The sequence below is a fragment of the Malus domestica genome, chromosome 09, assembly GCF_042453785.1.
Source record: "Malus domestica chromosome 09, GDT2T_hap1".
NCBI classification, from domain to species: Eukaryota; Viridiplantae; Streptophyta; class Magnoliopsida; order Rosales; family Rosaceae; genus Malus; species Malus domestica.
The window spans coordinates 9,176,045-9,188,066 of NC_091669.1; the positions used below are offsets into that span (position 1 = coordinate 9,176,045).

Below are 12,022 nucleotides of genomic sequence, written 5' to 3' on the forward strand. Positions count from 1 at the left end.
GTGTTGTTACTCCAAAAATCCGGGTCGAACTCTTCCGATTAGACCCAATTCTCGAGTTTCTGCTCCAGGTGGCACGGCATTTGTATAACTGCAAGTCGAACATTTGCAAATACCGACTATGCTTTGCCTATGCAAATATATGATATCATCCATTAGAGACCTAGAATGCAAAAGGCTTCAAAATAATAACTCTGAACTCGTTGACAGCGTAATGATACTAATCTTGGTTAAACGGTGCCAAATATGTGTACTACCAATCAAACGTTTTCACAGCTGTGTGTAAGTATCGGAATTACAATTTTCATATAGCTAGGACCTGCTCAAACCGCATATTTAGATATATCAGAGATTCTCACTGTTTCCTGATTCATCTTCACCAGCTTCAGCAGCAGCTATCTGAGAATCCAGCGTGTTTATCAGCAGCTCACTTACTGTTTTTGCCACAGATACCATGTCGAGAATGATGCTTGGATCTAAGCCTGCACCGCCCCGTTTGGTCAACCCGCAGATGTGCCCTTGCCTATTGACGGAAATTGAAACAGCCGAGCTCATTTGTAATTCCTCTTCTGAAGTGGCATCCACAATATAGTGCTTACCTACCTGAAAAACACATGCACATGATTCAGGGCAAAAAAGCATTTGCAACTCGCTAAGGGACAGAAGAGATGGTTAAGTTTTGTCACCTTTGTTAATGTAACTATGACAGGGACCTTAGATGTGTCAAATTGCAGAAATTCGCCATCGCTTACATCAACTTCTGGTTGCTCCTTGCCTGATGCACCAGCTGCAACATTTACTCTTGGGATGCCTGTATCGCTCAAAGCAGCCTTTGGGAACAGCAGTTCTTTTTCCTTTCGTTTTTTCACTTTATTGGAAACAACAATTAAGTGCACTTTAACACTTGTTCCTTGCTAGCCACACTAAATTTAATGTGTAAAAATTAAGATCGACAAAGAAATTATGAAAACACTTTAGACACTCTGAGTTGTCAAATATACCTGCTCTGCCATCACAAGATACGAATCGTTATAAAGGCTGGTTTGCAAGAGCACTAAGCTCAAATCAGGAAATATCAAGGTAGAAGTATTTTTACTTTCTAATTTATTTATGTTCAATGACTTCAGTCTCAGACAAGTCTTCAATAGAAAAACGATGCCTATCTCATAACTAGACTTTTCTTGGGCAACATAATCACTAACTTTACCAACAACCAGAAAACAAACAAAACTCATCTACGTATGTTATTATTTTTAGCAAGAGAATTATACAACTAATGTATAAAGAAAATCAAGTACCTTTATAGCAGCACCTAGGGCATCTAGAAGATTCCCATCTGAACTGACAACAAGGCCGTCAATGTAAAGATCCCAACAGATCTTTCCTTCCACAACTACCAGAGAGGAGAGATCAATTCCAGCACCTGAGACTAACAAAGGCACCTATACTTTCAACTCTGCAGTTGGATTAAAATACGTTCAACTGAGAATCTATTGCCAAAAGAGAACACAGAGCAGATCCAGTTTTACCACCCAAGAGGCAACATCAAAGAGCCACCGAGAGTTCTGCTGACAGCTCCTCACCCCCTCTACCCTGCAGACATGTTAAAAAAAAATCAAAAACCACTTTACAATAAGCATAAATGCATTGGTCCTACAAAAGCAAAATAGATATTCATTCCCTGCAATGGACTAGCAACTCGTACACCAGATGGAGAAGTTCAGATTGTCTAATGAACAATGAACATAAACTGAGATACAGTGCATTTGTATTTTATCACAGCGTGAACTCAACAACTGTCTACAGGATCGTGAAGAAAGCAAGATGTCTATATAATCTCAATTCACAGAGTAGAACATGAGAAGGAAGCAGATAATAAAAGTGTTAACCTCAAACATTGGTGCTGCAGTTGGACTGCAATCAACAATTATAAAGACCCTTCCTTTGTCGGGTTGCAGTGCAGTTGACCTTCCAAGTTCAGCCTGCACTCGGTTAACATTACCAGCAAATATGATAGTATGAACAACAGGGGCAGCTCAAATAATTAGACTAACAAATTACCTAAATTTATCCAGGACATTCCAATAGCATGTAAAAGTAAGTATCGCTTAACATCAAGACCGCAGTTATACCTTCACACTGGCAATGACATCTGTAGCACCCATCCTGACCCTTGCCGAGCCATTTGGCTGGGCAACGGCCACAAAGAACGGAAATTATAACGAAATAAGTAAAATTTCATGTCACACCAAAAATTAAAATCCATTATTTTTAGTGAAACATATGACAGATATTAACCTGGGAAATGACTCCAGTTTTGACATTGATGGGCCGAGGCGTCAGTCTTTTTCGGCTATCAGAACGAATGTCCTGAGCAATGCCACCCTCTATAAAATGATTTTCTTTCTCCTATGGATAATCCCACCATTTCTGAACATATGATATGGAAAAACATTTCTCATCTAATTAACTTCATAAATATCAAGAAAAAATAATTATTACAGCAACATAATACGTATATATAAAAATAATCAAAGCAATAAATTCAAAACTAAAAATAAAGGCGGCAATCCTAAGCGCTCATATGTCACAGACAAACTCTACAGTTTGCTCAATCAACGTAAACAAATAGCTCAAAGTAAAGGGCAGCCAATTGGAGTGAAAAATTGTGAACTTTTCAACGATTACTAACAAGCAATGAGGACTAATTACCGGGCAGAGACGATGCTAATGAGTGAGAGTCGGAGTCGGCGACGGCGGCGGCGATGCTGCGGCTGAGAGGAGATGCAGAGGGATAGACTGTTAGCGGGAACTGCATCTCTAAAAACGACGAGGTTTTAATGGAAGGAATGTTCCCCCATCTTTTATTCTGTGAGACGCTCTAGTTAAACGCCTCGTGTCCTGAACTAAATCCAACGGACGATATATGCTCTAGGTATTACTTTTCTCAACCATCAGATTAGTGGACGATGACGTGGCGCGCGCACATCGCCGGTGAGGGGATGAGACCCGTACCCGTTTCATCCAGAACATCAACTGGCCCTAACCGAAATTTCCCAAATCTTCACCTGTTGAAAAATTAGGGTTTTTCATTTTCTAGGGTTTTGCATTCGGTTCGTTGGTGAAATTGAACCGATGGGTCGGTCCCGCGCGGTCTCTCAGGCCGCCGTCGACAATCACAATCAGATGTCAGTGCAATTTTCACCAATTCGCTGCAAATTTTCAGGCTTTATCAGATAATTAAGCAATTCAAATTTCCCAATTATGTCTCACAGAAAGTTGTTTATTTGTTGGATAATTTGCAGTAGGGGAAAAAGAAAGAGAACGGCTTCGGGGGCGGAGGTGGCGGAGAACAGCAGCACAGCTCAGAAACCTGTGGCCCAAGAAATCAGCGAACCCAAAGGGGCTTTCTACCTTTGCAATTACTGCAACAAGGATATTTCTGGGAAAATTCGGATAAAGTGTGTGGTGTGTCCAGATTTTGACCTTTGCATTGAGTGCTTCTCTGTTGGAGCTGAGCTTACACCTCACAAATGCAATCACCCTTACAGGGTTATGGTCAGTCCCCCTGTACATTTTCAAAGTTGCTTTCTTTCTGATATCTTAGACTAGTTGAAACTGCTTGAAGAAATTTTGAATTTTTAAGTTTTGAGTATAGCTAGAGCGGAATTTAGAATCCGGAAATGGAAAAAAAGGCGAGACTGGGATGACCTTAGAGTAAAATGCATTAAAAGGGAAAAGATTGATTCGGTTTTCTGACCCGAATTGAGGCTCTATATACTGCCTGCAAATAAGAATGTTTTCCTTAGAATGCAAGCAACAGCCCCATTTAGATTCACCTGAAATCTGTATGTAGTAATTTTTCGAGCTTGTTATTTCATTTGACTATATAGGAGATGCTTTCAATAAAGCATGGACTATTAATTAAGCATGCATTTGCGGACTTTTTGGTTTTTAAACAGGACAATTTGGCTTTTCCACTTATTTGTCCAGACTGGAATGTAGATGAAGAGATGCTCTTGCTCGAGGTATTGAATAAACTGATTTCTTCTTTCAATTATTATGATAAACTTAATTTATTTTTCCCCTGTGAAACTAATAAATTTTGTCTACTATCACTTTTTCTTTGATCATGCTGTTTAGGGTATTCAAATGTATGGATTTGGGAATTGGACTGAAGTTTCTGAACATGTTGGAACGAAAACCAGACAACAATGTATTGATCATTATAAAGCTATATATATGAACTCTCCATACTTTCCTCTCCCAGTAAGACCAGTGTTCTAATTAATGCATGTCCACACGCCACACGTGATACACACATAAATTATATAAAACGCAAAAATTCTTACTAATAGTTTTCATGATATCCCCTTAGGACATGTCTCATGTTATGGGAAAGAGCAGAGAGGAGCTTCTTGCTTTGGTTAAGGGGTCTGATGAAATCAAGAAAGGTTAGTTCACATTGAGTCCATATTAGGTGAGGCCTGAAAGCAGTTATGCTTTGGTGTATGATTTATGATTTAAGATGCCTCAATAGTTTAAGATCAAACCATTCAGTAGCTTAAGTGATCTTTTAATAAGCAATTTATATTCAAAGGATCCACGAATTGTTTTCCAATGCTCTGTTTCATCTGTTTGTCATAGATAGTGATAATCCTTTGAATTAATTAGAATGTCTGTCTCATCTTTTTCTTCTTTATCTGCAGAAGTTCCCATAAGAGGTCGCACTTGGTGCCATGGCAAGTGCCTTTGCCCATAAGATGTAGGTCTCGGGTTCGAGACTTGGGAGCAGCCTCTCCATAAATGGGGGTAAGGCTAGCCGACATTCACCTCTCCCAGACCCTGCGTAACGCGGGAGCCTTGTGCACTGGGTACGACCTTTTTATCTGCAGAAGTTCCCATGCTTGTGGAGATTACATTGAAAGAAGTTTCCCTTTTTTGCAGGAATCAAGTATGGTTTTTTTATATTATATTCTGTATCTACGTTAGTATCAAGCGCTTGTTCCATATCTTCTTGTCTAATTTTGTTTCTTAATTTTCTTGATCAGATGTGAAGAATCAAAGAAGAATCCAACTTCCAAATCATCGTCCCACTCAACTGCTGGTACACCAACTAACATTCTTGAGGCAGTTTTTAGCTCTTGAGCAATCTCATTTTTGTCATATGTGATTACACATGACTGGAAATGTCTGATCTTCTGTTTTGCATCAGATGTTGCCAAAGGGTTGGTCCCAGGTGCTGTAAAGAAGGCATCCAATAAAAAGCAGATTAAGGACGAGACTAAAGTCAGTAAAGTGGAAGGTATGATTTTATGGTTACTTTCTGTTTCACGATTATTGCATATGTAAACGTACGCATATCTACTTTTACATGTCTTTAGAATTTCAGTGACTTTCTTTAAGCATTGGTAATGTATCTCTGTGAACTTTATTGCCCAGAAGTTTTTTCCACACAGATTATTTGTTGTCACTTAAATATTCATCTTATACATGATATATATTTATATACTTATGTATTTATCATGTATTTGGTTTAAAGCTCAATTTTATGTTATGTTATCAGCAGAAACTCAGGTTGACCGAAGCGTTGGAGAAAAAAAAACTAAGGAGTTTAGTGGAAGAGGGACCTTCTATGACAGAACTAAGTCGCTATAATTTCAAGAGGCAAGAGTTTGAAATTGAATATGACAATGATGCTGAGCAGATTCTGGCAGATATGGAATTCAAGGATACTGACACTAATGCTGACCGTGAATTGACTCTACGAGTTTTGCATGTCTACGCAAACCGGTATTTATATGGCTACTATTATAGATTAAGGCTGATGGGTCTATTTTCAAATTCAAAGCAATTATGAGGAGGGGAACAGTTTAAAGTTTTAACAAAATGAAGTGATTATTTTCTTTCAACAACAACAACAACAAAGCCTTTTCCCACTAAGTGGGGTCGGCTATATGAATCCTAGAACGCCATTGCGCTCGGTTTTGTGTCATGTCCTCCGTTAGATCCAAGTACTCTAAGTCTTTTCTTAGAGTCTCTTCCAATGTTTTCCTAGGTCTTCCTCAACCCCTTCGGCCCTGAAACTCTGTCCAGTAGTGACATCTTCGAACCGGAGCGTCAGTAGGCCTTCTTTGCACATGTCCAAATCACCGGAACCGATTTTCTCTCATCTTTCCTTCAATTTCGGCTACTCCTACTTTACCTCGGATATCCTCATTCCCAATCTTATCCTTTCTCGTGTGCCCACACATCCCACGAAGCATCCTCATCTCTGCCACACCCATTTTTTGTACGTGTTGATGCTTCACCGCCCAACATTCTGTGTCATACAACATCGCTGGCCTTATTGCCGTCCTATAAAATTTTCCCTTGAGCTTCAGTGACCTATGACGGTCACACAACACGCCGGATGCACTCTTACACTTCATCCATCCAGCTTGTATTCTATGGTTGAGATCTCCATCTAATTCTCCGTTCTCTTGCACGATAGATCTTAGGTAGCGAAAACGGTCGCTTTTTGTGATCTTCGCTAGATTGCTCCGGTCATTAGTATGGATAAGTATATAAATGGATAGAGATAGGAAAGCGAACACAAGATGTACGTGGTTCACCCAGATTGGCTACGTCCACGGAATAAAGGAGTTCTCATTAATTGTGAAGGGTTTACACAAGTACATAGGTTCAAGCTCTCCTTTAGTGAGTACAAGTGAATGATTTAGTACAAAAGACATTAGGAAATATTAGAACGCCATTGTGCTCGGTCTTGTGTCATGTCCTTCGTTAGATCCAAGTACTCTAAGTCTTTTCTTAGAGTCTCTTCCAAAGTTTTCCTAGGTCTTCCTCTACCCCTTCGGCCCTGAACCTCTGTCTCATAGTCGCATCTTCTAATCGGAGCGTCAGTAGGCCTTCTTTGCACATGTCCAAACCACCGTAACCGATTTTCTCTCATCTTTCCTTCAATTTCGGCTACTCCTACTTTACCCCGTATATCCTCATTCCTAATCTTATCCTTTCTCGTGTGCCCACACATCCAACGAAGCATCCTCATCTCCGCTACACCCATTTTGTGTACGTGTTGATGCTTCACCGCCCAACATTCTGTGCCATACAGCATCACCAGCCTTATTGCCGTCCTATAAAATTTTGCCTTGAGCTTCAGTGGCATACGACGGTCACACAACACGCCGGATGCACTCTTCCACTTCATCCATCCAGCTTGTATTCTATGGTTGAGATCTCTATCTAATTCTCCATTCTTTTGCAAGATAGATCCTAGGTAACGAAAACGGTCGCTCTTTGGTATTTCTTGATCTCCGATCCTCACCCCTAACTCGTTTTGACCTCCATTTGCACTGAACTTGCACTCCATATATTCTGTCTTTGATCGGCCTAGGCGAAGACCTTTAGATTCCAACTCTTCTCTCCAAAGGTTAAGCTTTGCATTTACCCCTTCATGAGTTTCATCTATCAACACTATATCGTCTGCGAAAAGCATACACCAAGGAATATCATCTTGAATATGTCCTGTTAACTCATCCATTACCAACGCAAAAAGATAAGGACTTAAGGATGAGCCTTGATGTAATCCTACAGTTATGGGAAAGCTTTCAGTTTGTCCTTCATGAGTTCTTACGACAGTCTTTGCTCCTTCATACATATCCTTTATAGCTTGGATATATGCTACTCGTACTCCTTTCTTTTCTAAAATCCTCCAAAGAATGTCTTTTGGGACCCTATTATACGCTTTCTCCAAATCTATAAAGATCATGTGTAAATCCTTTTTCCCATCTCTATATCTTTCCATCAATGTTCGTAAGAGATAGATTGCCTCCATGGTTGAGCGCCCTGGCATGAACCCGAATTGGTTGTCCGAAACCCGTGTCTCTTGCCTCAATCTATGCTCAATGACTCTCTCCCAGAGCTTCATTGTATGACTCATTAGCTTAATACCCCTATAGTTCATGCAATTTTGTACGTCGCCCTTATTCTTGTAGATAGGCACCAAAGTGCTCGTTCGCCACTCATTTGGCATCTTATTCGTTTTCAAAATCCTATTGAAAAGGTCAGTGAGCCATGTTATACCTGTCTCTCCCAAAACTTTCCACACTTCGATTGGTATATCGTCTGGGCCTATTGCTTTTCTATTCTTCATCTTCTTCAAAGCTACAACCACTTCTTCCTTCCGGATTCGACGATAAAAAGAGTAGTTTCTACACTCTTCTGAGTTACTCAACTCCCCTAAAGAATCACTCTTTTCATGTCATTCATTGAAAAGATTATGAAAATAACCTCTCCATCTGTCTTTAACCGCGTTCTCTGTAGCAAGAACCTTTCCATCCTCATCATTGATGCACCTCACTTGGTTTAGGTCCCTTGTCTTCTTTTCCCTTGCTCTAGCTAGTTTATAGATATCCAACTCTCCTTCTTTGGTATCTAGTCGTTTATACATATCGTCGTAAGCCGCTAACTTAGCTTCTCTCACAGCTTTCTTCGCCTCTTGCTTCGCTTTTCTATACCTTTCATCATTTTCATCAGTCCTATCCTTGTATAAGGCTTTACAACATTCCTTCTTAGCCTTCACCTTTGTTTGTACCTCCTCATTCCACCACCAAGATTCCTTTTGGTGTGGGGCAAAGCCCTTGGACTCTCCTAATACCTCTTTTGCTACTTTTCGGATACAATTAGCCATGGAATCCCACATTTGGCTAGCTTTCCCATCTCTATCCCACACACACTGGGTGATTACTTTCTCTTTGAAAATGGCTTGTTTTTCTTCTTTTAGATTCCACCATCTAGTCCTTGGACACTTCCAAGTCTTGTTCTTTTGTCTCACTCTTTTGATATGTACATCCATCACCAACAAGCGATGTTGATTAGCCACGCTCTCTCCTGGTATAACTTTGCAATCCTTACAAGTTATACGATCCCCTTTCCTCATTAGAAGAAAATCTATTTGTGTTTTTGACGACCCACTCTTGTAGGTGATCACATGTTCTTCTCTCTTCTTAAAGAAGGTGTTGGCTAAAAAGAGATCATATGTCATTGCAAAATCCAAGATAGCTTCCCCATCCTCGTTTCTCTCCCCAAAACCATGGCCACCATGAAAACCTCCATAGTTGTCTGTCTCCCTGCCCACGTGTCCATTTAAATCTCCTCCTATAAATAACTTCTCCGTCTGAGCAATTCCTTGCACCAAGTCTCCAAGGTCTTCCCAAAATTTCTCCTTCGAACTCGTATCCAACCCTACTTGAGGTGCGTACGCACTAATCACATTGATAAGTTCTTGTCCTATTACAATCTTGATTGCCATGATTCTATCTCCTACCCTCTTGACATCTACAACATCTTGTGTCAAGGTCTTGTCCACGATGATGCCAACACCGTTTCTCGTTCTATTTGTGCCCGAATACCAAAGTTTAAATCCTGAGTTTTCTAGATCCTTTGCCTTACTACCAACCCACTTAGTTTCTTCTAGGCACATAATATTTATCCTTCTCCTCACCATAACTTCCACTACTTCCATAGATTTTCCCGTTAAGGTTCCTATATTCCACGTTCCTAAACGCATTTTGCTCTCTTGAACTCTACCCTTCTGTCCTAGCTTCTTCACCCTCCCCCGTCTAATAGGATCAAAGTACTTCTTTTGTGTGTCCCGTGTAAAGTTGATAGGAGCATATGCTCCCAAACAACTTTGAGTGGAGTCGTTCAAAAAGAAGTTTCTATGGCCCCCTTGCTCATTTAACACTGCATCCGGGTGCCGATGGAGATACAGCGACCCTTGCTCACTTATCACTGTGCTCGGGCCACACAGCGCGCCACTTACGGGTGACGCCCTAGCTTTAGCGCAATTTTGTTCTGAATTCATTTTCATAAGGATTCGACGTGATCATGGAGTGCCGGCTGTCGACTACCTGACGCCCTTCCCCTCCTCCTTTATCCGGGCTTGGGACCGGCAATGTAAGTACATAGGCGGAGTTGAAGTGATTATTTTCTTTACGTTCAGAAAATTTATACAGAACTTTATTTCGTTGTCATAATTATTGCAAATGCTAGGCAGCAAATGTCACAAAAACTTTCATACAAGTAATGCTGTTATCTCATCCACTAAAACGAGTTAGCCTTGCTGTCTGATTTTCTTTTTTTTTTTTTTTTTTTTTTTTTTTTTTTTTTTTTTTTAACCCTTGATATGCTCAAATAATATGTGGGAATTTGGCAGCCTTGATGTGAGGAAACGTAGGAAGAATTTCGTACTTGAAAGAAATCTGCTTTACCCCGACCCTTTTGAGAAGGGCCCTTGCACCTGAAGAAAGAGAAGTATACAAGCGTTTCAAAGTTTTCATGCGGTTCCACTCAAGTGAAGAGCACAAGGAATTGCTTAAGAATATCATTGAGGAACAACAGATTGTCAAATGAATACTGGATCTTCAGGTCTGATGCATGCCTCACACATCGCTTCTGTTTCCTATTACCTTATTTCCCTCTCTATACAGTGGGTTGCTCTCGTTGAGTAAATAACGGGAACAAGACTACATTATGTTTGTCACATGCTTTTACATAATTCTAAGTAAAAAATACCATGGCTTCCCACGGTTAATACGACTAGCTTAAATTACCCCATAATCAGCCATTCAAACTCAGTTATACTTTCCCATCACCACACCCAAAAAAAGGTCCCAACCCTCCAGTTTGGCCACTTGCTCATTTTGTTCGTTCTCTAGGGCATATAATAATAAGTGATCATGTTGCATGGCGTATGCTCAAATTATCTGCATTAACTATGCAGGAAGCTCGAACTGCTGGCTGTAGGACAGCTTCTGAGGCCAGTAGATACCTTGAAGAGAAGAGGAAGAAGGAAGCGGAAGAAAGTGCCCTAAGGACTAAGGAAAGCTCTCAGGCTGGTAAAGGCTTGCTGATCAGCCCTCGGGGATCTTTTAAGGGATCCACCGTTCTGCATCCTGTCAGCAAGGACACATACTTAACCACGCAAGCTATTTCAAGCTCCGTGGATTATTGGGATATCACTGGGCTAGTCGGGGCTGATTTACTGTCCGAAACTGTAAGAATGCCAGACTCAACGTGATTTTGTATTTATCCTTTATACGTGAATTGTTCTTTATGATACGATCAATGTGGCGTAATACATGCAGGAACAAAGACTTTGCAGTGAAATCAGAATCCTACCTTCAAATTACCTGAACATGCTGCAGACCATCTCCACAGAGATTGTGAATGGCAATGTTAAGAAGCAAGCGGATGCCCATCGCCTGTTCAAGGTTCAACCGAGCAAAGTCGATAGGGTTTACGACATGCTTGTGAAAAAGGGAATGGCTGAAGCATAGTTATGTCTCCAGTCTCGTTCTTGTAAACCTGTACAGTTCTGTTTGTTAATTGAAAGGGAAAATCCCATTCGTATCATCTCGGGATTCCTGAGAGAAAATTAATCCTTAATGCTCATATAAGAATTCGGCGCATGCGAAACTATACCGTGCCCAAAAATGATTTAGATATTTTTATACAAGCGATAATAGAGACGGGATATCAAACATTGCCCTTCATTACGCTGGTTTTACCGCGATAATAGGGACGAGATGTCAAACATTACCCTTAAATATGCTGGTTTTAACGCAGCCTTTTAACTTTTTACATATTTTATTTATTTATTTACCATCGTATTGAATAAATTAACAGAAGTAACATATATGATTAAACAGAAATGTGTTTTAGAAGAAAAAACAATGCCGAAAGAAGAAGAAACAGAAAGGCAAGCCTGCAAATATTACAAGAGCAAGCAACTAGAACCTGAACAAAACTAGACTAGACTAGACTAGAAAAGAAAGCTCTCCTCGTTTGTTTTGTGTGTGGGGCCAGGTCAACATAGTCTCTCTCTCTCTCTCTCTCTCATAAATCATTCTGCAGCATATCTGATGATATCACTAGCCAAGTCAAAAGTTCACTTCTTATGTCAGTTTCCTTCCTCCATTGCATTACGTTACATAACCCCACGGCCTACAGGCCATGGACA

General features: G+C 40.4%; 2 pseudogenes; one reads left to right on the forward strand and one right to left on the reverse strand.

Annotated features, from left to right (window-relative positions):
• Positions 1–209: 209 nt before the first annotated feature.
• On the reverse strand, positions 210–2,866 carry LOC103443095 (uncharacterized; annotated as a pseudogene).
• Positions 2,867–3,016: 150 nt separating this feature from the next.
• LOC103429228 (transcriptional adapter ADA2b-like) lies at positions 3,017–11,415 on the forward strand (annotated as a pseudogene).
• The last annotated feature ends 607 nt before the right edge of the window (positions 11,416–12,022 follow it).